Raw genomic sequence first — 24859 nt, forward strand, 5'->3', positions numbered from 1 at the left:
CTCTCAAAAAATAAACATTAAAAAACAAAATTTGATATTTTGAGAGAGCGAGTGAGTGCAAGTGGGGGCGGGGGACAGAGAGAGAGAAAGAGAGAGAGAGAACGGGAGAGAGAAAGAATCCCAAGCAGGCTCCGCACTGTCAGCGCAGAGCCCGACGCGGGGCTCGAACTCACCAACAGTGAGATCACGACCTGAGCCGGAATCAGGAGTCAGACGCTTAGCTGACTGAGCCCCCCGGGGACCCCGCTCTCCCCGTTCTTCTCAATAGCTCTGTAATATGGCACAGAATGGCTATAGCACTGTTCACGTAAACAGTTCCTCTTCGCTTCGGGCCTTGACGTTGACTTGGTTTTGACATAACACAGCAATGGCCGCACAACTTAAACCGCCCAGACGGTGCCGGCTGGTGGCAGACGCCCTCCCTAAAGGAGGCGCCAGTTCAGCGAACGGCCACGAAGCCGAGTCTTTCGGAACGAAAAGAAATCCCGCTCCCCGTGGTGATGATGGCCACCACGGCAGGAGAAGAATGACCCTCCCTTGACCAGGAGCTTCCTGAACCCCTTTTCGTGTCGCTTTCAGCCCCCTAACAACCTTGTGGGGACCGCGGACCCGGGGACTGGCTTTGCTCTTATCCTTACTGAGTCTACACACAATTAATGCCAGGTTCGTGCTGGATGCCGAGTGGGGGCAGGGCCGGAGCTGGTGACCGCCAGGAGGGGAAGGCGGTCTCCTGAGGAGCTCGGCTGCCTTCCCCCGTAGCCCCTGGGCCGCTTCTCAGCATCCTCTATCTGTAAATTCCTTCCAGCTTTGTGACTACAGTTGACATCCAGCATTGTGTAGACTTAAGACGTGAAAGCTTGTATATTACAATACCGTAACTCCAACCAGCCTTAAGGATTGATTTGCTTCCGGGAGCCTGGGTGGCTCAGTCGGTTCAGCGTCCGACTTCCACATAGGTCATGATCTCGCGGTCCGTGAGTTTGAGCCCCGAGTCGGGCTCTGGGCTGATGGCTCGGAGCCTGGAGCCTGCTTCCGATTCTGTGTCTCCCCCTCTCTCTGCCCCTCCCCCACTTATGCTCTGTCTCTCTCTATCAAAAATAAATAAATGTAAAAATAATAAAAAAACCCCAAAAAACAGAAGATTGATTTGCTTCTAGCTTATGCTCTCCTTGTTGGCTGACCCAACTCCTTTAGTTTAGTAGCAGAATTAATCTCTTTCCTTGAGATTTGCAGGCCCCTGGCCTGGAGGAGGGAAGGACCTGACTTTCCCAGAAGATAAGCCCTGACTGTCTTTGAAAACACCTGCCGCTGATTCAAGTCCGCTTAGGGTCCTGTCGACATATGGCTCACTCCCTGGGCACCAGCTCCTCCTGCGTGCATCCCCTCTCCCCTCCCCCCTGTCCAGGGCCTTCCCCTTACAACCCCTCTGGCTTCGCCTGGACCAGGAAGGCAGCCTTTGACGCGATCCTGCACCTTCCCAGCAGGACTTCCCAGGTTGCCGTCTTCCTGCCTAAAGCCACCGTTCTGTCCGGTAACAACATGGCTGCCACTGCACCTCCATCACATCACACCACCACCATTTCTTTTGGTGACGAGAACATTTAAGATGTATCGTCTTAGCCACACTCAGGTAAACAGCACAGTGTTGCTCTGACGGTCCATTACATCCCCAGAACCTCTTCGTCTTGTAACTGGAAGCCTGTGCCCTTTGACCAACGTCTCCCCGTCTCCCCCACGCCCCTGCCCCTGGTAACCCTCTCTCTCTTTCTACGAGCCCAGCTCTTTTAGCTTCCACCTGGAAGTGAGATCTTTCTCTGTCTGACTTACCTCACTCGGGACCATCCATGTTGTTGCAAACGGCAGAAAACGGGTTTCACTCTTTTTCTGCGGCTCGATAACACTCCGTTGTACATCTTCGGCACATCTTGGTCCCCTCGTCTTTTGGCAGATGCTTGCCGAAGCGAATGATGCTTCAACGAACGTGGGTGGGCAGGTGTCTCTTCGATACTCTGTTTCCATCTCCTTTGGATGTCCACCCGGAAGTGAGGTTGCTACATCCTATGTCGGTTTGATTTTTCATTTTTGGAGGAACCAACTTCCGTACTGTTTCCACAACGGCCGTCCCAATTTGCCTTCCCACCAACGGTGTGCCCACATCCCGCCTCTCTAGCTGCTCTCTTCTCACTCCCTGGCCAGTCGGTCCCAAGGCTTTAAAGACCCCCCACCCACTCTGGACTCCAATATAGACGTCACCATCCCAGGCCTCCACCATGAACTCTGCGCGTGCAACAGTCTATGCGCCTTCTCCATGTGGATGCCCCCGAGACCAGCGCTGACGTCATGCACTCGCCCGTGAGCAGGTGCTTGACATCCTGAGTCATCGGGGAAATGCGGACCCACATCACGTCTCACCCACTGGTTGCGAGGGCAATAGAAACGGTGAGTGACAGTGAGTGTTGGCAAGGATGTGAAGAAACCGTATCCCTCCTCCAGTGCTGGTGGGAACGCAAAATGGCACAGCAGCTTTGGAAAAAAGTTTGGCAACCCCTCCGAAGGCTGCACAGGCAGGGGCGCCTGGCTGGCTCGGTCGGAAGAGCGGGTGACTCTTGGTCTCGGGGTCACAAGTTCGAGCCCCACGCTGGGGAGAGCGATTACTGGGACCAAATACTTAAATAAACTTTAAAAAGTTACACGATTGTCATGTGACCGAGCAATTCCGCCCTCAAGTGTGTTCCCAAGAGAAGGGAGACAGGTCCACACAAACATTTGTGCACAAGTACACATTAGCATCGTTCAGAATAGCTGAAAGGTAGCTACGACCCAAGAGCCCGTCCGTGGGCGACGAGGGGATGAACAGAATGTGCCACAGCCACGCAGTGGGGGGTCCGTCACCCGCGAAAAGGCACGACGTACTGGCTCACGCTGCCACGTGGTGAACCTCAAAAACATGATGCTGGGGGCAAGGCGTTAGTCACAAAGGGTCCCATACTGGATGGTTCCATTTATATGAAATGTGCAGAATACGCAAGTCCATGGAGACGGAAAGTGAGTCAGTCGTTCCTAGAGACCGGGAAGACAAGAGGTGGGACTGCGGATGGGATTTCTTTCGGGGCGATGAAAATGTTCTCACGTTACATAGTGAGGAGGGCCACATCGCTTCGTGAATGTACCAGAAACCCCTGAAGGGGGACACTTCGGAAGGGTGAATCTTATGGTTAGGTGGATTTATCTCAATTTTTTAAAACGTGAAACCCCCTTTTGGGGCGCCTGGGTGGTTCCGGAGGTTGAGCGTCCGACTTCGGCTCAGGTCATGATCTCGCGGTCCGTGAGTTCGAGCCCCGCGTCGGGCTCTGTGCTGATGGCTCGGAGCCTGGAGCCTGTGTCGGATTCTGTGTCTCCCTCTCTCTCTGACTCTCCCCCACGCCTGCTCTGTCTCTGTCTCTCAAACCCCTTTCAGAAAAAACCTTTTTTATGTAACAAACGATTTCCTCTTCCAAACTGATGCGGCCACCGTTGTTGCCTTTGTCTGTATTCTTCCCGGTTCCTCAAAGCCTCCGTCCAAGCCATCAGTGAAGAATGTGAGCTTTCCCTCGGAAATTCCTCCGGAGTCTGAACCCTTGTTACCAGTTCCACCACCACTGTCTGTGTCTGAGCCCCTAGCCTGTGTCACCGGTCCTCTCCTGTAGCCACCACCGCGTATCATCCATCCAGCAGCCAAGGGCCCTTCGGTAAGTGTAGATTGCTCCTCTGAGGGCTCACAGCCCCGGTGGCTCCTGTCTTGCCCAGATGCAGAGCCCAGCTCCTCCCTGTGCCCGTGAGAGCTTTATTTTTCTCCGTAGCGTGTGTGGGAGCTCTACAGGGACAGGGATGTTTCTGTGTTGTCCACTGTTAAGTCCCCAGGACCTGGCACCTCCTAGTTGCTCAGTAAATGCCTGGGTTTTTTTGAATATTTTTTTTAATGTTCATTTATTTTTGAGAGAAAGAGACAGAGCGTGAGTGGGGGAGGGGCAAAGAGAGAGAGAGACAGAGAGAGAGGCACAGAATCCGAAGGAGGCTCCAGGCTCCGAGCCGTCAGCCCAGAGCCCGACGTGGGGCTCGAACTCACGAAGATCATGACCTGAGCTGAAGTCGGTCGCTCAACCGACTGAGCCCCCCAGGCGCCCCAGTAAAGGCCTGTTGAATGTGTGAATGACTGATGTTGGGGAGCACCCCCCAGAGGATGGGGAGCAGGAAGCCCGGAGCAGGGAGTTTGTTCCCAGGCTTACTGCAGGAGCTCGACCCCGGGAAGTCTGGCCGGTTCAGCCGGAGGAGCATGTGACCCTCGATCTTGGGGTTGTGGGTTTGAGCCCCACACTGAGTGTTAGAAGTTATGAAAAAAAGGAAATGCACTCCAAAAGGCAAACAAACAAGGGTTTGATCCTTCCTGTTTCCTATAACCCTCCTAACAGCCCTCTGAGACGGCGAGTAACTCACCTACTTCCAGATAAGGACCCTGGCGCTTAGACATAGCTTGACCGAGTACCCAGCACAGGGCAAGCCTTCGATTAATGTTAACGCTAGTGCGGGGGCCCCTGGGTGGCTCAGTCGGTTGAACGGCCGACCCTGGCTCGGGTCACGGTCTCGCAGTTTGTGGGTTCGAGACCCACATCCGGCTCAGTGCTGTCCGCTCCGAGCCCGCTTCGGATCCTCTGCTCCCCTCTCCCTCTGCCCCTCTCCCGCTCATGCTCTGTCTCTCAAAAGTAACTAAACATTAAGAAAACACTATGGTAGTCGTTTTTGTTATCACCCCCCCTTCAACCAACTCAGCGCACCTCAGCCTTCTTCCTGAGACAGAGCCAATCTGCTTCCCCGCTCACGGAGTTTGCTAATCCCTCCTCCTTGGTTTTACCGCCATCGATCCCCCCATCTAGAATCCCCTCACCCTTCCTCTCTTCTGGGCAGGAGCCCTAACCCGCTGGCGCCGCCGGCTTCCCTGGTGCTTCCTCCAGGCAGCCTTCTCAGATTGCCCCGCCCACCGCTCACTACTTCCATATTCCCCTCCCCTCCGCTCCTGGTCCGCTGGCAACATTGTAGCTCTGCTCGAATCTTGCCACCTCACCAAGCGTTTTCACCGGTCAAACAGCATTCTTTGGGGGGCCTGGTAAGCCTCTCCCAAGCTGTGTGACCTTGGGCAAGCTGGTTGACTTCTCTGAGCTTCGTTGGTGAAGCGGAAAGAAAAAGAAACCCGTGTGTTTTAGGCCTACCGTGGAGCTCACCTGAGACATGGGAAGTGAGACACCTGTGCCCAGCACATAGTGAAGGGCTGGTAAAGATTAGTCTTGATTATGATTATGATTATGATTATTACGAGTTATTACTATCCCAGAATGACCCTGCAAGCTAGATAGATGTGCAATAGTGAACTGGGACTGGAGCCCGGTTTCGTGCCCTTCTGCTCGACTCCACCTTTTAGGGCTTCATTTCTGATAGTTTACTTTAGGCCCACCGTGATCTTTGAATCATTCTCCGATCTCTGCTTTCGCCCAGCAGTGATGACAATGCCCTGTGGCTTCCGGGCCTTCGTGACTTTCAAGGGCATCCTCCTCTTGGCTGTCCCACCTGAACTGCCCAGGCGCCTACGGGGCGGGCAGGGCACATCCTCATTTTGCAGACGGGATAACGGAGGCTCGGAGAGGCAAAACCGCTTGCTCACGATGTCACGGCAGGAAGACTAGAAAAGCCGTCTCGAGAAGCAGCCCAGCATTTCGTCCGCTCTCCCGTGCCGCCAAAAGGATCCGCCTTCCGCAGCCCCTCAACTCGTGCTTGTCACGTCCAGAGTGGGTGTACCAATGTGCGTGGTGCCATCTACAGAGACCCTTGAGGGAGGCGGGAGAAGGGACGGGTGGGGGGAGTCGCAGCCTCAGACGCGCTCAGCCCTGGGAAATTCTCGAGTCCTCGAGCCAGTCTCAGGGGACTCGTTCCTCCGCGCATGATCTGGGGTGGCGGGGAGGGGTGATAGCGGTGGCGGTTCTAAGTACCCAACATACTTTAGGAGAAAGTGTCCCAGAAACCAGTTGAGTTTGTTTATTTTTCGTGAAACTTCCTCCCAGGACGGAGAAACCACAGCGGGGAGTTCTCCTTTCCAAGTAAACGCATTAATGCGCTTCTCCAAATCGGAACTGAGTGGGGGACAAAGAGTCACCCCAGTTCCAGCAAACTCTGGCTCATCTCATCTGGGAAGCTGCCTTATTTATTGCTCACTGTTCTTCAATCAACAAGCACCCTGTAGCAGAGCCAGGGGCCCTGGCAGGGGGTGGGGGCAGTGAATGTGATTTGCAGGTAGAATGATTTTTTTTTTCAAGTTCATTGTTATTTATTTTGAGAAAGTAACAGAATGCCAGTGGGGGAGGGGCAGAGAGAGAAGGAGACAGAATCCCAAGCGGGCTCCGAGCTGTTGGCACACGGCCCGACGCCGGGCTCGAATTCATGAACCATGAGATCATGACCTGAGTGGAGACCAAGAGTCAGATGCTTAAAGGACTGAGCCACCCGGGGGGCTTTTTTTTTTTTTAACACAAAAGGAAATGTTCTCATGAAGAATATTATGAGCTGGGTTAGACCCTCCTCCCCAAAGTCCTACATTGAAACCCCGAAAGCCCCAGCACCTCCGAATGTGACTGTATCTTTAAAGAAGTAACTGAGTTACAAGGAGGTCAGCCATCCAAGGTGACTGGGGTCCTTGTAAGAAGAGGAGATTGGAGCACATACACTCAGAGCGGGAAGACCAGCGAGGCACAGGGAGAAGACTGCCATCTGCAAGCCCCACAGAGAAGCCTCAGGAGAAACCAGCCCCGTGGGCGCCTTGATCTTGGACGTCTGGCCCCAGAATTGTGAGAAAATCCATTTCTGATGTTTAAGCCGCGCAGTCTGTGAGATTTTGCCACGGCGGCTTTAGCAAACGGGTACAGACGAAATGTTCTCCTTGGAGGGCCACAGTCTCCACCGCCTCCTAGTACCTCACACGTGCGTGCGTCACTCCTATACACGGCCTCTTTTCTCCTGGTGGTGTTTGAGTGTAGACCTACGGAACGGTCATTCGTGGAAGTAACACAAGTGGCTGCTTTTTCCCCCCTGAATGTTTATTGTGGCGAAATACGCGAAGCCTTACATTTCTCATCGTAACCATGTTTAACTGTGCTGTTCGGGGGTATTAGATCCATTCATGATGTTGTGCTGCGATCACCACCATCCATCTCCAGAACTCTCTCATCTTGTGAACTTGCAACTCTGGACCCGTGCAACGCGAAGACCCCATTCTCCCCCCTTGTCCCCAGCGCCTCGAGATTGCGACCACCGTTTTATGTTGTGGCTCTGCGAACGTGGCTGCTCCAAAGATCTCCCGTAAGTGGGATCATATAGTGTTTGTCTTTCTCTGACTGGCTTGTTTCACTTAACTTTTTGTCCCTAAGTTTCATCCATACTGTAGCCTGGGTCAGAACTTCCTTTTTGAAGGCTGAATAATATTCCATTGTGTGTGTGCATCACGCTTCGCTTATTTACTCACTCATCGGTGAACAGGGGTTGCATCTACACCTTAGCTGCTATGAACCTGGGGACACAAATATCTCTCTGAGACACTGCTCTCAGCTTTTTTTAGGGGTAGATGCATCCATTTCTGACGTTTACGCCGCACAATCTGTGAGATTTTGCTACGGCGGCTTTAGCAAACGGATACAGACGAAGTGTTCTCCTTGGCGGGCCAGTCTCCACCTCTCCCTCGTCCCCCCGCTAAAAGTAGCTACTTGGTTTTTCTTCATGGGTACACACTCAAACACCGCCAGCAGAAATGGAGTTGCTGGAGCACGTGATGATTCCACTTCTAATTTCTTCTGGAAATTACCGTACTTCTGTGCACGATCGCTGTCCCCTCTGAGAGTCCTGCCACTGAGGCAAAGGGTTCCACCTTCTTATGTCCTCAGTAACAGTTGTTTCTTGTGGCCGTTGTTAAAGCAGCCATCCCAACAGGCGTGAGGTGATACCTCCGTGTGGTCTGGATTTGCGTTCCCTTAGCGGTTAGCAAGGCTGAGCCCTTTTGCATGGGCTTATGGTTCGTTTGTATATGCTCTTTGGAAAAAGGGCTGTTTATTCTTCGCCCATTTTGGGTCAGGCTGTTGGTTGTTTTGTTGCTGGGTTGGAGGGGTCTTCTATATAATCTGGATATTAATCCCTTATCCGATCTATGATTTACAAGTATGTTCGCCCATTCTATGGGTTGCTTCTGTACCCTGTTGATCGTGTCTTTTACAATCGAGGCATGATTGTGTGTGTGTGTGTGTGTGTGTGTGTGTGTGTGACATCCACTTATCTATTTTTTCTTTTGTTGCCTGTGCCTTTGGTGTCACATCCAAGAAATCATTGTCAAATATAATGTCGTGAAGCGTTTGCCCTCTGTTTTCTTCCAAGAGTTTAATGGTTTTAAGTGTTACATTTAGGTCTCTGGTAACATTTTGAGTTACTTTCTTGTATATGGTGTGAGGTAAGGGTCCAGCTTCATTCTCTGGCATGCAGATATCCAGTTTTCCCAGCACTATGTTGAAAAGACTGTCCTTTCCCCATTGAATGGTCTTGGAAACCCTCATCGACAATCATTTGACCAGGGGGGCCTGGGTGGCTCAGTCGGTTTGAGCATCCGACTTCAGCTCAGGTCATGATCTCACAGTGGTTGGTGAGTTCGAGCCCCATGTCGGGCTCTGTGCTGATAGCTCAGAGCCTGGAGCCTGCTTCTGCTTCTGTGTCTCCCTCTCTCTCTGCCCCTAACCCACTTGCATTCTGTCTCTGTCTCTCTCAAAAATAAAAATAAAACATTAAAAAAAAATCATTTGATCGTATATGTGAGGGTCTAAGCACCCTATTTTGTTTTTTTAATTTTTTATGGTTTTTTCCCCAAATCTTTAAATGTTTATTTGTTTTTGAGAGAGAGAGAGAGAGAGAGAGAGAGAGAGAAGAGAAACCGAAGCAGGCTCCAGGCTCCAAGTTGTTAAGCACAGAGCCCGACGTGGGGCTCAAACTCACATGACTGGCGAGATCATGACCTCAACTGAGGTCAGACGCTTACCCAGTTGAGCCACCCAGGTGCCCCAACACCCTATTGTATTCTATTGGTCTATTTGTCTGCCTTTATGCCCAGGATCACATTTTGATTACTAGAGCTTTGTAGCCAGCTTTGAAATGAAGAAGTATGAGTCCTTCAGCTTTTTTTTTTTTTTTTCAAGATTGTTTTGACTATTTGGGGGCCCTTGAGATTCCATATGAATTTTAGCATGGATTTTTCTATTTCTGCCAAAAAACAAACCAGTACACTGGGATTTTGATAAGGGACTGCATTGAATCTGTAGATCACTTTGCATAATATTGACATCGTAATAGGATTAAGTCTTCCACTTCATGAAAATGGACTGTATTTCCATTTATCTGTGTACTTTTTAAAATGTATATTTATTTTTGAGAGAGAGAGAGAGAGAGAGAGAGAGAGAGCACACATGCGTGCAAACGGGGGAGGGGCACAGAGACAGAGAATCTGAAGCAGGCTCTGCACTGACAGCAGCATTCAGGGTGTGGAGCTCAAACCCACGAACCTCAAGACCACAACCTGACCAACCCGAAGTCAGACACTCAACTGATTGAGCCACCCAGGCCCCCTATTTATGTACTCTTTAACTTCTTTCAGCAATGTCTTATAGTTTTTATTGTATAAGCCTTTTGTTTCCTTGGTTAATTCCCAAGTATTTTATTCCTTTTGACACTATTATAAATGGAATTATTTTCTTAATTTCTCTTTTGGACTGTTCATTGTTAGTGTATAGAAATGCAACTGACTTTTGTGTGTTGGTTTTGTATTTTCTACTTTGCTGAATTCATTTATTCTAAGTGTGTGTGGGGTGTGTGTGTGTAATCTTTAGGGTTTTCTATGTATAAGTTCATATCATCTGCATAAAAGAGATCACTTTACTTCTTCCTTTCCAATTTGGATGCCTTTTATTTTGTTTTTCTTGCCTGATCTGGTTAGAACTTCCAGTATTACGTTGAACAGAAGCGGCACGAGTGGGTAGGTATCCTTGCCTTTTTCTCATCTTAGAGGAAGAGCATTTGGTCTTTCACTGCTGAGTGTAATGTTTGCTATGGGTTTTTCATGTATAGTTTTTATTGTGTTGAGGTAGTTCTCGGCTATTCCTGATTTGTTGGATGTTTTTATCAAGGACTAAAAGGTGGGGGAAGGGTGGGGAATTTTGCCAAATGCTTTTTCTGCATAAAATGAGATGATCACATGACTTTCTCCCCTGTCATTCTATTAGTGGGCCGTATTATATTGATCAATTTTTATATGTTGAACCATCCTTGCAATCCAGAAGTAAATCCCACTGGGTTACGGTATATAATCCTTTTAATATGTTGCTGAATTTGGTTTGCTAGTGTTTTGTTGAGGATTTTTGCATCACTGTTCAAAAGGGATATTTGTCATTTTCTTGAAGCGCCTTTGGCTTTGGTGTCAGGGTAATGCTGACTTCAAGGAATAAATTTGCCTGACAGTGTTCCCTCCTCTTGCCTATTTTAGAGAAGTTTGAGAAGGTTTGGTGTTAGTTCTTTAAATGTTTGGTATAATTCACCAGTAAGTCCATCAGGTCTAAGAGCTTTCTTTGTGGAGAAATTTTTTTATTGAATCTCCTTACTTGTTATAGATCTATTTGGATTTTCTGCTTCTTCGGTACTAGTCTTGGTGGGTCTTGTGTTTCTAGGAATTTGTCCATTTTATCGAGGTTGTCCAATATGTTGGCATACATTTGTTCACAGTACTCTCTTATAGTCCTTTTTATTTCTGTAGGATTGATAGTAATGCCCCATTGTCATTTCTGATTTTAGTGATTTCAGTCTTCCTGCTTTCTTAACCCATCCAGCTAATGTTTTGTTAATTTTGTTGATGTTTCCAAAGAACCAAATTGGGTTTCATTGACTTTCTCGGTCACTGTTCTTTTCTCTCTTTTGTTATCTATGCTCTAATTTTTATTATTTTCTTCTTCTAGCTTTGGATTTAGTTTGCTCTCTTTTTTCTAAGTTCCTTAAGTTATAAAGTTAGGCTGTTGACTTGAGATCTTTCTTGTTTTGTTTTGTTTTTGAGAGAGAGACGGAGTGAGGGAGGGAGAGAGAGAGAACTTGTGCACAAGGCGGGGCACGGGGGGGAAGAAAGAGAGAATCTTAAGCAGGTCTCACACCTAGCATGGAGCCCACTGCAGGCATGGGGCCCGACGTCACGACCACAAGATCATGACCTGAGCCGAAATCAAGAGTCAGACACTTCATTGACTGAGCCACCCAGGTGCCCCTTTCTTGTTTTTTAATGTGAACATTTATAGCTGTTGAATTTCCTTCTTCATTCTGCTTTCACTGTGTAAGTGTTGGTAGGAATTACTCCCGAGTCTCCACCTCCCACGACTGCAAACGTACCACCTTCAACATGCCCTCTCACTCCACTCGTTGGAGCGAGCTAGTTTAAGAACCACCATTCAGGGCCGCCTGGGTGGCGCAGTCGGTTGAGCGTCCGACTTCAGCCAGGTCACGATCTCGCCTTCCGGGAGTTCGAGCCCCGCGTCGGGCTCTGGGCTGATGGCTCAGAGCCTGGAGCCTGTTTCCGATTCTGTGTCTCCCTCTCTCTCTGCCCCTCCCCCGTTCATGCTCTGTCTCTCTCTGTCTCCAAAATAAAAAATAAAATAAATAAAATAAATTAAAAAAAAAAGAATCACAAAGTCTTGGGGGCGCCTGGGTGGCTCAGTCGGTAAAGCGTCCGACTTCAGCCCGGGTCACGATCTCGCGGTCCGGGAGTTCGAGCCCCGCGTCGGGCTCCGGGCTGATGGCTCGGAGCCTGGAGCCTGTTTCCGATTCTGTGTCTCCCTCTCTCTCTGCCCCTCCCCCGTTCATGCTCTGTCTCTCTCTGTCCCAAAAATAAATAAACATTGAAAAAAAAAAAAAAGAGCCACCATTCATTTGTGTCTCTGTGTCCTTCGTTTCCAGAACATTTTCTTGTGTTATCTTTTTGGTAATTTCCTCTCTTGGCCTTCTCAGTTCTCTTTCTGGAACCCCTTCTCTTCAGATGTTGGTCATCCAGCATCGACCCTCTCATGAGTTTGTCCTTTCCCTCCTGTTTTCTGCCTCCTTTCTTGCCAATTCTCCGGTCTCTCCTTTCCCTACCCTGCCAGTCAGTCACCATCTATTAACTTTTATCTTCCAAAAATGTGTTCGTTTCTCTTGTCTATTTTTTTTTTAATTTTTTTTTCAACGTTTATTTATTTTTGGGACAGAGAGAGACAGAGCATGAACGGGGGAGGGGCAGAGAGAGAGGGAGACACAGAATCGGAAACAGGCTCCAGGCTCTGAGCCATCAGCCCAGAGCCCGACACGGGGCTCGAACTCACGGACCGCGAGATCGTGACCTGGCTGAAGTCGGACGCTTAACCGACTGCGCCACCCAGGCGCCCCTCTCTTGTCTATTTTTATCTCCTTTCCATTCTCTTTCTCTGTTCCCCTCACCTCTTTTTTTTTTTTTTTTTGGTCTATTCCTGTATATGTATGCAGTACATGTAAACGTATATGTATGCAGTATGCAGATAAAGTGATAAAGCCCATTTCCAGAGACCTCCCCGGAAGGAGAACGGTTAAGGCCCACCTGTCTCATGTACCTGCTCTGATTTTCTGTCCCCAGAATGTCTCTTATTCTATCCAGAAAGCAGAATGGTGGAAATAATAGAAACAGGTAGAGTGAGGGCACTCCAAATCCTAACCCCCAGTACTTGTGAATTTGATCTTATTTGGAAATAGGTGCTTTAAAAAATTTTTTTTAATGTTTATTTATTTTTGAGACAGAGAGACAGAGTGCAAGTGGGGGAGGGGCAGAGAGAGAAGGAGCCACAGAATCTGAAGCAGGCTCCAGGCTCTGACCTGTCAGCACAGAGCCTGACAAGGGGCTCAAACCCATGAACCGTGAGACCGTGACCTGAGTCAACATTGGACGCTTAACCGACGGAGCCACCCAGGTGCCTCTGGAAATACGATTTTTGTAGATGTAATGAAGGATCTCCAGGTAGGCTTAGCTTAAAGGGGCAGTGGGCCCGAAACCCAATGACAGGACAGGAAGAGAGAAAGGACAGGAAGGATGTGAAAACACACAGTCACAGGGGAGACGGCCACATAGAGATGGAAGCACAGGTGTGATGCCTCCATGAGCCAAGGAACACCCAGGATTGGTGGCAACCACCAGACCCTGGAGGAGGCAGGGAAAGAGTCTCCCCTAGAGCCTTCGGAGGGAGCATGGTCCAGCTGTCACCTTGCTTTTAGACTTCCGGCTGCCAGAAATGTGAGAGAATCAATGTCTATTGTTACTACCCACCCAGCCCTAGAAACTAAAGACAGAGCTGGATTCAAATTCATGTGCCCTTAAACAACTCACTCCACCACTCAAGGACACCTCGCTTCCCACCCCCACCGCCCAGAATGGAAATGGAGCCGAGAATCTCTCTCTCCCAGCACCGCAGAATTCCCTAGAGGGCTTTTGGAAGCCCAACCCTGAACTTTCCGGATCTGGGAATCTGCCGATGGTGCTGGTCTCAGGACCGTGGCTGTGGAGGACCCCAGAGCTGGGCCAATTAGAAGAAAACAAACGGCAGAAAACTGAAACTAGGAAGAGCTGAGTGAAGGGAGAGGAGCAGAGACGCAGGGAAGCCAGTGGGTTGTGTGTTGGGAGGGAGTTAGCAGGGGAATCAGAAGAGTGGCTTTCATTCGGAGCCGGCTTCGGGCCCAGGGGACACTGGCCCTGTCCGGAACCCTCTTTGGTTCGTACAACCAGGGCAAGCGGTCCTCCTGGCGTCTAGGTGGCGGAGGCAGGGGACTCGGTTAAACATCCTTCGGTGCCCAGGACAGCCCCACCACAGAGGATGCCCTGGCCCTGGATGTCAGTAAACACAGCAGCACAGATCAACGGTTCTGTTGACGGGCGGGCCCCAGCATCCGGGTGATTGTTGCGGGCAGCCATGGTGAGACCCACTGGTGGAGACAGTCGAGAGCGGTATTTATCCACAGATCCCACAGGGACCTTGTTAAAATGCGGATTCGAACTAGAGGGCGGGGCGTCTGGGGCAGGAACCGAGGTTCTGTGTTTCCAACAAGCTCACGTGTGATATGGGCTGCCTTGGTGGGGGTGGGGGTGGGGGGTGTCCCTGGCATCTCAGAGGTTTTTCTACATCTCTTCTCTGCCCTTTGAGATGTAAATCTACCACCCGGAGATCTCTTTCTTCCAACACCAGGGGAGCCATCTCTCTGAAGCTCAAACGTGGAGAGCAAGTTCTCTCCCAGTCCTGGAGGAAGGTTAAGGGCCCAACTCTGTAGGCACCTCCCACCCAGCTGCACCCCTGCCTCCTGGCACAGGGACAGCGGCCCCGTTGGCTTCCTCTCCAGCCAAGTGTGAAAGTCCAGCCACCCAGACGGGCCTCCTTCCCACCCCTCTGCGCCTTTCCCTTAGCCAAAGCCTTTCATTTCAGCCAAGTCCAGTCAAGTTCACGCAGGGCCCTGTTCCTGATTGCAATAGCAGAACTGAATAAATTTGTCCTCTCCACGTTGTTAACCGGCTTCCGGCTGTGCTGGCCTCTGACTCAGGGTTCCAGGGATTCAAACGCGTAAGTAAGCCCCGTCTCCTCCACTGCCCCTTCTCTGCCTCTCCCCGCCCCCCCCCCCAATGCTGGGGGCTGGGAATCTGCCTGTGGTCCTGGCTGGTCAGCCACCTGTGCGGAGAGCAGCGGGGAGGTGCGGAGGCATCCGGAGGCCAGCACCCTCAGCGCAGCCCGGCCCCGTAAAGGCCCCACTTCTGGAGAACTTGCTCCCAACCACAGGATCCCCGCTCCCACCCGGCTCTGTCTTGACCCCACCGAATCATCTAGCTCTCCCGGTGACTTCTGATGCCAGACCCTTGCAGATGCTCCCTCGTGCCTCTCAGACCACACACCATGGCCTTGAAGGTTTGTGTCTGGCCTGTGCCCAAACCCCAGCCAGGAGAGGCAGCGGCCCAGACAGAGCCCCGGCTCTCGGTTTCAGGCTGAGTACAGGTGCTGGAGGCCGAGCTGAGACCAAGAACCTTAGAAGCGATGTCCTGGGTCTCCAGCCTCAGGAAACCCCCTAAAACTCCCAGCAGGCAATAGCGGAGGCCCCACAGACCGCCCTCCCTCTCGACTTGGGAGTGTGGTTTCCCTCCTGGCAGCTCCCCAGCCTCCCCAGCCTCCCTGCCTCCTCCCTCCGGGGCGTGGAAGCTGGGAGGAGTCCCCGGGAGGCAGGCGAGGCGGTCAGTTCTTCTTGGAACTTGCCTGGCTGCTCTTCCCCCAGAGAGACAGAGAGAGACAGAGAAACCACCTGCAGGCGTGCTCAGACCTGGGAAGGATTCCTCTGAGCCTGGAGGGCGGAGGGCCCCCTGTGCTGGGAGGGGGCATGGGGACACACTTATGAGCCGTGAGCCACGACCCCTCTCCAGGATGGAGAATATTTTAAATCCAGAAAGGAAAATGGAACTGTGCTATCGGAAGGCAGGACAATGGCTCCCCTGAGGGAGGGGCCAGAGGGCTGGATGCTCAGCTTGGGAAAATGCATGAAGTTGACCTTTTTTTTTTTTTTTTAATTAATTTTTAATGTTTATTTTTGAGAGAGAGAAAGCGTGAGCAGTGAGGGGCAGAGAGAGAGAGGGAGACACAGAATCCGAAACAGGCTCCAGGCTCCGAGCTGTCAGCACAGAGCCCGATGCGGGGCTCGAACCCACAGACTGTGGGATCATGACCTGAGCCGAAGTTGGACGCTTACAAGACCGAGCCGCCCAGGCGTCCCGACCTTTTTGGTTTTGCACTTTTTTGCATGTATGCTATGTTATGCTTTCACAGATTTCTTTTGCACTTCGGTAAGGCTGTGGAGAACAGTCTGGCAGTTCCTGAGAAGGTCCTGGAAAGAGATCCTGAGATAAGGATTCGGGGAGACGTAATTTCTCTAGGAAGGAATCCCAGAAGGGGAAGGAAGCTAGAACAGGGGAAGACCAACCGGGGGTCAGTCCCACCCAAGGCCAGGGGACTAGGGGTTTATCCTTCAGCCCAGGCCTGCCCTGAAACATTCGCCCCCTCCCTGTCATCTGCACGGGCTGAGAGCGCACGGGCCAGGAGCCCCAGGAGCTTGCGGTGGGGCACTGGGTGCCCCAAGGGGCACAGGAGGGCAGCCGCCTCCGCCCCGCCTCTGAGAACCCTGAGGAGCCGTGGAACCCTGGGCGAGCCCTGTCCCACAGGCCACAGTGTCCTTATCTGGAAAGTCCACAGAGGGACCAATAAGGGCAGTGTTTTCAGCCTGAGTATCGTGCCCCTGAGGTGGGGGGGGGGAGACCCCGGGCCGTGTCTGCAGACATATTCAATTGTCCCCTCAACTGGGTAGGGGCACGTCGCGGGAGGAGGACAGGGGTGCTGGTACACATCCTCCAGGGCACAGGACAGAATTCTGGGACAAAGTTGTCCGGCCCGATGTGACCACAGCATCACAGTTGACCACCTCCAGGCTCGGGGGAAGCTACAAGCCGTCTCCAGCTGGAACACGCAAAACCCCAAGTGCATCCACAGCAGGTTGACGCTAACCTCACGCTGGTCGGGAGTGACTGTCCCCTCCCCCTGCTGAGGTCCCGGCTGTCCTTCCGAGGCTCCAACACCGCTGTAGACCTTTCCCGCCACCACCCTCGCAACACCGGGGCTCCCCTAGTGGTCAGTGGGGGCTGAAACCAGGACCGTTGCCGGGGCCTGGGGATCGGCCTGGGGGCCCTGATGCCTGAGAACCTTCATTTTGAGGCGGCGTGATTTGGAGGTAAGTGCAGGACTTGAGGTCACACACACCCGGACTCAAGTCCACTCTGCCAGTGGAGCCTTGGCCAACCTGCTTAACCTCTCTACAAAGCAGCCCTTGTATTTGGAGAGTCTGCCCTTGGACCAGGACTGGCATGGAGACCGCTGTTTTTGTTGTTGTTGTTGTTGTTGTTGTTGTTTGTGGTCAGCATTTTAATACTGAAGGTCCTTCTTCCTGCGTGGCAGTCCCCAGGATCTCTGATCAGGCCCTTTCTGCCCAGCCCTGGAGCCTGGATGGCTGCCTGTATCTTTAACTTGGGGCATAGAGCAAACATTTTAAGTCAAACCATCCCAAACGTAACCTGCACGGTGGATGGATATCCATTTAGCCATTTATGCACGGCACGGTGTGGGAGAGAAGACGGAGGAATGGCCGCTCTAACAAAGACCGGTAGAGGAGTGTTTCTCTCTCCTATAAAAGTACACATGTAAGCCATTCGGAGTAAGTCCTGTGGCTCTGTGACTCAGAAACCAGGCTCCCTCTCTTGTTCGGCTTTCTCGGCTTTGCTCATGGCTCCCACCTCGTGATCCAAAGCGGCTGCCGCAGCTCCTGTCGCCACGACCGTATTCCATCAGGGGGAAAGACGTAACCCGGAACCACACTAACCGCAGGGGAGGCCAACGAAAGCAGTCATTAGCTGACTGGGGGAGCCAGAGAAAAATTCGCTTTCGGTGGAAGAAGGGATCGGGGTCAGCTAGTACTTTTTGCCACATCTAACAGAAGGACAGAATAATTTCACCTGCGTGGCTAGGTGAACACACTAATCGAGTGGGGTGGGGAGAAGCCACCCACGCCCCCCAAAACCTCGGCAGGCTGACGGGCGAGGGGCTGGAGTGAGGAATGCGCGCCTTTGGCAAAACGGTCAATATTTTCGTGTTGTCGGCCGACACGCGCTGGGTGTGCAGGGCAGGAGGAAGCGGAGAGAGGCCTTGCTGCTCCCAGCTGACACGACCATCAGCGTGTTGCACACCCTCAGTCCCTCCGCCTCTGCTTACGGAACGTCTCTTGCTCACCGGCCCCCGCCACGGAGGGGAAAACAAACCCAGCCTGACCCCAAAAGACTCTCACGATGAGTTGGCACTGTCCACAAGCCACGTGGGAAAGTCCTTCGGTTAGAGTCGCGTCTGCCCCAGCATGGGCGATGGGGGAGGGGGAGAGTGGGCGGGGTCCGCGCATCCTTTATCAGCACCTGCTGCCTGAGCTCACCTCCCCTGCCTTCCGGCCACATCCCTGCCCCTCTTTTATGACCCAGAGTGTGGAGCCGGCACCCCGGGCCTCCCCTGCAGGCAGTGGGGACCCCTCCCTCTGAAAGCGGCCAAGGAGGGAGTGTGGCTGGTCGAGGGGAATAACACCCGGGTGGCTTGGAGACCACGTAGGGGTCCGACTCACCCCGGGTTGCTGCAGTCATCTTGGTTTTAGCAACCACAAGTCCTGCACCGCAAGTCCACAACCCCTTGGGTCTGGGCAGACTGGGAGGGTTGGTCACGCCGGAACCCTGACCCTGTCCGGTCCCCTCTCCCCGCCCCCTCCCCCCAAACTGTCTCTCAACAACCTGGCCGCGCATCGGCATCATCTAGAGGGACTTGCAAAAAAATGCCGCTGCCCGAGTCCCACCTTGGACGGGTTCATTCAGAGTCTCCGGGGTGGGGCGGGGCGCGGGTCTGGTGAAAAAGTCTCCAGAAGATTCTAATGTGCAGCTGGGGTTCGGAGCTCCTGGGTCTGTGCCGAGTTCATTTGGGGATAGATGTTTTTTCCCTTCCAGATCAGGTGGGAGCTGAGGAGGGGTGAAGGAGGAGCCCTGGCCTGGGTTTCGTCGGTCATTCGTTCATTCACTGCTTGTATAGACAGCGACCATCATGAGTCAGGCCCTGTCCTGGGGCTGGAGATGCGGGCTGGGGAAGAGGGCAGTGAGGACCCATGTTCAATGTCGTGGGGACCAGGCCGTTAGCAAAGAGTTCACCTGGATACGTGCCGAGGAAGATGCTCTGTTGAGCCATGTGTCCAGGGAGCGGGGACCAGGGGCTGCGGCTGCCCAGATGTGGTGTTGTTTCCCTTGGGCTGACGTCACAAACCGCCACAGACCGAGGGGCTTAGACAACACGGAATTATTCTCTCCCAGTCTAGGCACTGGAGGCTAAAGTCAAGGGTCCCCGTGGCGGCTCTGGAGGGGACGCTGTCCCACACCTCTGTCCCAACTTCTGGGGCCTGCCGTGGATCCGTGGCGCTCCTTGGCTCGTAAACACACGACCTCCACCTCCGTGTCCACACGGCCTTCTCCGTGTCGCTCCGTGTCTCCACCTGCTTCTCTTCCCTCTGTGTCCTCTCTTCCTCTAAGGACGCCGGTCCCTGGATTTAGGGCCCACCCACGTAATCCAGGATGGTCTCCTTTTTAGACCCTTCATGACATCCACAAAAACCCTTTTCCCAAATAAGGTCACGTTCTCAGGCTCCAGGGGTTAGGACGTGGACACATCTTTTCAGGGACGACAACTCAACGTCCTCCAGGTATGGGCGGGCAGGGAAGGCCCCTGCGGACGTGTTCTGGTGGGAATCATCCTGAAGCCAATGCCAGAGCGAAGATGGCAGGGGGGGTGGGGGGGCGGGGATCACAGGAAATGCTGCTGGGGACAGGGGAGTGAGGCAAGGGACAGAAGGGACCAGTTTGGGGCACACTATTGAGCAGATAACCCCCGTGGGCAACGGGGCTCAGTCCCACCAGGGGGCCTCCAGGAACCCACCCGCCTGCAGGTAAGGATGTGGGGCATCAACACACCAGGTCCTACAAGTCACTGGTGGGGACTTTACCAACCCCCACCCCGCCACTGGGCCTAGCAGCTTCCGGAGGACAGAGGACACCCCCGAGCAGATCATGGAGGCTGCAGAAATGACGTTTGAGCCGCGGCCCCGGAGGATGCGACAGGGCCGTGTGACAAGTGTGCCAGAGCACGTGGAGGGAGGGCATGCCAGGCAGAGGAGACGGCAAGGGCAACCCTCCTCTCCCCCCCATCCGGGGCAGGAGCAAGCTCCCTGCATTCCCAGGACGGCAGGGGGGCAGGGTGGCCGCCTGGAGCCCGACGATGGGGGAGTTTCCGGGGCCCATCGCAGCACAGAGTCAAGAGCTGAGATTTGATCCTGGATCCGGCCGAGGGGAAGCCTTTGGAGAGTGTTAATCGGGAGTCCAGCAGGATCTGGTTACCGCTTGACAACAGTCTTATCCGGGATTTCAGGGAGTGGCAGGCAAGGGCGAAACGGAGCAATTGAGCCGGGAGGGCTGGGCTCTGTGTCATCCAGCTTCTCATCTGAAAAGGGAGGCCCCCTAGCTGGGCCTCGTCCCTTCAGAAGGGCGCATGGTGACGCTGAGGAGATCCCCGAGAAGTCCCGGGGGCACAGCGGGGTGCGGGGGTCCTGACGCAGGCACCTCAGGCGGAAGTGGCCGTGCCTGGACCCATCAAGTTCAGGGGGAGGCCTTTCTCCAGGTCTCTGCTAACGGCTGATTTTTTCCAAAAGTGAATCGAGCTAAAGCTGTAAACTCTGAGTGCCGTGTCCTGGAGGCAGATAGACCAACCGAGTCTGAGAAGTGAAGACGAGTCTTTGAGGCACCTTGGCCGTGTCCAACCAGCCCTGGGGGTCCGGGCTCTGGGAGGCAGGGGCTGTGGCCGACAGCTCTGTGTCCCTGCCTCGGCATTCACAGCTGACCGTGAGGAAAGCTGACTTGAATTCTGAGCCCCCAGGAGCGTGGTGTCTCCAGATGGAATCTGAGTGCGGCCGTGGTTCAGTTAACGCCCCCCATCTGGACATGCCCGGACCCCAGCTGCCTGTGGTCCCGTCTTGTCCACGGCGCTCCTCCCCAGCTATAGCCAAGAACCCCGAGCGCGGCTACAAGTGTCCAGGAACTGTGGATACTCGTTGAGCGAGGGTTTGCTCCGTGCCCGGCATCGTGTGAAGCACTTTACCCGAGGAAGGGTGGTTACAGTTCCCACTGCAGAGTCCAGGAGACAGAAACACGGGGAGGCGGATGCACCTTGTAGCTTGCCCCCTCGCTCCCTGCTTTGTGCTCCCGGCAGGTGCCCGTGGCGAGGCTGCCCGGGCCTCCGTATACTGCCCGTGGCGCTTAAGTGCCAAGGCGGCTGGGCCGGGGACCGATTTTGTCACCGTGCCACGTGGTGCTCCTCCGTTCCTCCCTGTCCCCGGGTTCAGGCTGAGTCAGATTCACCAGACCGGAACCCTCTGTCCTCCCCAGTTAGCCTCATCGCTGATGCCCCTCCTGCACACAGATGATCTGTTTCCCCCGTGGGTTGGGATACCCTGGGTACCCACCAGGAGAGCCAGCTTTCAGAGCTGGGGGTCCTGTCTCTCCCAGGGCCCCTCAGCCCCTCTGGAAATGAGGCTGACAGGTCCGAGAGCCCTGAACACCACCACCCGCTAAGAGTCCTTGAGTGACAGGCACGTCGGGATACATATAGATTGGGGGAGGGGGGGTACGACCCACTTCTGTCCCTGGCAGCTTCAGTCCCCGCTAATGTGGCTTGTATGTCGACGAAGGAAGGCACTGAGCGGCCACTGACACACTTAGGGTCATTCCGAGCCCAGCTAGCGGGTGGCTGACGTGGGGTGACGGACCCGCCTTCAGTGCATTCGATGCGGGGTGGGCAGCAGAGTTCGAGAAGGTCACCTGGAATAGGGTGGGCCTTCAACCGAATATGACTGGTGCCCTTATAAAAGGGAAATTTGGAGGCGCCTGGGTGGCTCAGTCTAAGTGTCTGACTTCAAATCATGGTCTCGCGGTTTGTGAGTTCGAGCCCCGCGTCGGGCTCTGTGCTGACGGCTCGGAGCCTGGAGCCCGTTTCGGATTCTGTGTCTCCCTCTCTCTCTGCCCCTCCCCCCACTGGCGCTCTGTCTCTGCCTCTTTCTCAAAAATAAACAGTGCACAAAATTTTTTTTTAGAAAGGGGGGAAATTTGGACACAGACATGCACACAGAGAATGCCAGGTCAAGGTCGGTTATGGTGCCAGAAAAGTATCGGAAGTTGGGAGAGAGGGCCCGGAACGGATCCTTGCCTGGTGCCTTTGGAGAGACAAGCAGGCCTGGCAACGCCTTGATCTTGGACTTCTGGCCTCCAGAACTGTGAGAAAAACATTTTTTTTCTGTCGTCTAAGCTACTCAACTTGGGGTACTTTATCATGGCGTTCCTAGGACGTGAATACACTTTCTGCGGGATATTGCCTAATAACACATGCCTGCACAGCCTTCCTTCTGGAAGCACGCTCCCGCCTTCCTCCCTGGGGACGCTGCCTGCTGCCTCCTGTTCTCACGAGTCCTTGTCACAGAGTGGGGTCCGCTCCTGGGCAATACGACCTTTCAGGAGCGATGGCAAACTTAACAGGTCAGAGAACGTGAGTGAACAAACTCGTGGCTGGGTGGGGTGAGCCCCGTCTAAAGGGGGACAGTCCCTGCTCAGCTCCTGCCATGGGGGACACGGGCTCCGTGTTGCCTGAACTCGCAGTTTCTCGAGAGAAACCAGAAACGTGGATTTCCGAAACAAATGGTGACATCCAATCTTTGAATGTTAGCAGTCGACGCCCCTTTCTTTTGTCGTTTTCACCTCCTTGGGTCCAGCTCCAACACGTCTGGAGATCAGATCTGGCCCCGCTTGGCAACCTCCGGTCGAGACTGCACACCCCAGCCTTGGGTGACGGGACGGGCTGCGGGCAGGACGCGGGACACGTGAGGCTCTGCTGCTGGTTGGCTGTGCACACCTGCTTCAGAAACCTTCCTGAGCCTCAGTCTCCGCATGCATAAAATGGGTACCGTCTCGCACACCTTGCTTACCTCCTGGGGTGGCCATGAAGGCGGAGGGACGCGGTTTATTTAGCAAACGGTGCGTGCCGGCAATGTTCTGACCGTGTGGCAAACCAGTCTTCTACTCCACCCCAAGAGCGCTCAGAAGGGGGTGCCGTGAAGACCCTATTTCGTTCGTACAGAGGCTAAGTGACTGCTAAATGTCCCCCAGCTGACAGGCGGGGGCAACGGGCTTTGCGTCCAGGCGAGCGGACGGCCAAGTATGTGCCCTTAGCCGACGCATTTGGCTGCCTCTTGGGAGGCACTGAAATTCCACACGGTTTTGTCCTCTTTGTTTTTTTTTATAAAGGGGGAGGAGGGATGGGCACCCCTTGGCTTCTTCTTGGGGAGCTCTCTCTCAGCCAGCAGCTGCTGCCCCTGGAGGAACCGGGCGCGGGTTGTCACGGCGGCACAGGCTTCCTGACCCGTCTGGCCCGGGGCCAGTGTGCCGGGCCAAACAACCCACCGCCTTTTCTCCTCAGCAGAGGATTTCCCGTAAGCAGCAGCTCCCTGCCTGTTGGCTCACAGACCTGCCAAGACCCACAGTCAGGAGACTGCCTGGGCTCCTCCTCCACGGGGCTAGATGACATCTGGGGGCAGGGGAGGGAGGGTTGGCGCTTCCCAGCTGGGACCTGGGCTACGCTGCCCACCCCACCCCAGTGTGTGGCTGGTGCGTGGGTGTAAGAAAAACCTAGATCCGGGGGCGCCTGGGTGGCTCAGTCAGCGGAGCATCCGGCTTCGGCTCAGGTCACGATCTCACGGTTCCTGAGTTCAAGTCCCGCGTCAGGCTCTGTGCTGACAGCTCGGAGCCTGGAGCCCGCCTCAGATTCTGTGTCTCCCTCTCCCCCTGCCCTTACCCCACTCGTGCTCTGTGTCGGTCTGTCTGTCTCTCTCTCTCTCTCTCTCAAAAATAAATAAACATTAAAAAAAAATAGCTTAAGCAAGAAAGAAAAGCCTAGATCCGGACCCCACCCTCCAGGTGGGAATCCAGGCAACCATTCACTTTGATCCCAAACACCCTCAACCACACAATGAGTGGAGATCTGCAACCTGGCACAACTCCCAGAATTGTGCCCTGTTTATTAACTTACTTTCAACCGGACACTTGTCAAACGTCCGTAGCGTGCCTGGCCCTGGGCTAGGTGGACAGAAGGAACACCTGCTCTTATGGAGATAATACCCTAATGGTGGAGAGGGGTAGATAAAGGGGGATAAAGATTGTTTAATAAAAAAAAAAACAAGACAACCAGAAATCATGGAAAGTGTCAGAAAGAGGACAAGACACGTCGAGGTCCCAGACCCTGGAGAAGGAAGTGAGCAATTCGGTGAGACACGAACCGGGAGTTAGGGAAGGCCTCTCTGAGACAGGCCTCATATTTTCAGTCCCAAAAAGACCTGGCAGGGAAAGCAGCAGGTGCAAAGGTCCTGAGGTAGGAAAAGAACTTGCAGTTTCTGAAAACCCTAGAGTCTGGCCAGTGTTACCAGAGCATGAAGAGTGACGGAAGGTGAGGTGGGAAAGGTCTGCAGGTCCCCTCCAAACGGGGCCTGGGGGGGTATGATGGTGGAGACCATCTTCTCTAGAAGGGGGCAACTCACTGGACCTCCAGCTGCTGGGGAGATCCCAGCATGATGGTCCCCCCCACCCAGCACGGGACCTGGGGGAGGCACCTGCCACTTTCCTGCCACTACCGGAGGAGACCAGAGATGCATGATGGGTAACAGCCACTGCCCCCTCACCCAGCTTCTTTAAAAACATCTTTTTTAACATTTATTTATTTTGAGAGAAAGAGAGACGCAGGGTGTGAGTCGGGGAGGGGCAGAGAGAGGCAGACACAGAATCCGAAGCAGGTTCCAGGCTCTGAGGTGTCAGCACAGAGCCCGACGCGGGGCTCAAACTCCCGGACTGCCAGATCGTGACCTGAGCCGAAGTCAGACGCTTAACCGACTGCGCCCCTAGGCGCCCCTCCCAGCGTCTTGACAAGGCCCAGCCTTGCTGGGGACCCACCATCTCTGTCCCTGGTCCCAGCCCTTGAGCAACAAGAGGCTCCCTCTGTCCCCTGATTCCTCCCTGGCCTGGAGGGATGGC

General features: G+C 53.7%; 1 long non-coding RNA gene across 1 annotated transcript; it reads left to right on the forward strand.

Moving 5' to 3' along the window:
• The first annotated feature begins 13038 nt into the window (after positions 1-13038).
• On the forward strand, positions 13039-23589 carry LOC123382594. Its single transcript, XR_006591181.1, has 3 exons — positions 13039-14696; positions 21880-22059; positions 22181-23589. It is a non-coding gene; the product is annotated as an uncharacterized LOC123382594 (long non-coding RNA).
• The last annotated feature ends 1270 nt before the right edge of the window (positions 23590-24859 follow it).

Source organism: Felis catus, chromosome E3, assembly GCF_018350175.1.
Source record: "Felis catus isolate Fca126 chromosome E3, F.catus_Fca126_mat1.0, whole genome shotgun sequence".
Lineage (NCBI taxonomy): Eukaryota > Metazoa > Chordata > Mammalia > Carnivora > Felidae > Felis > Felis catus.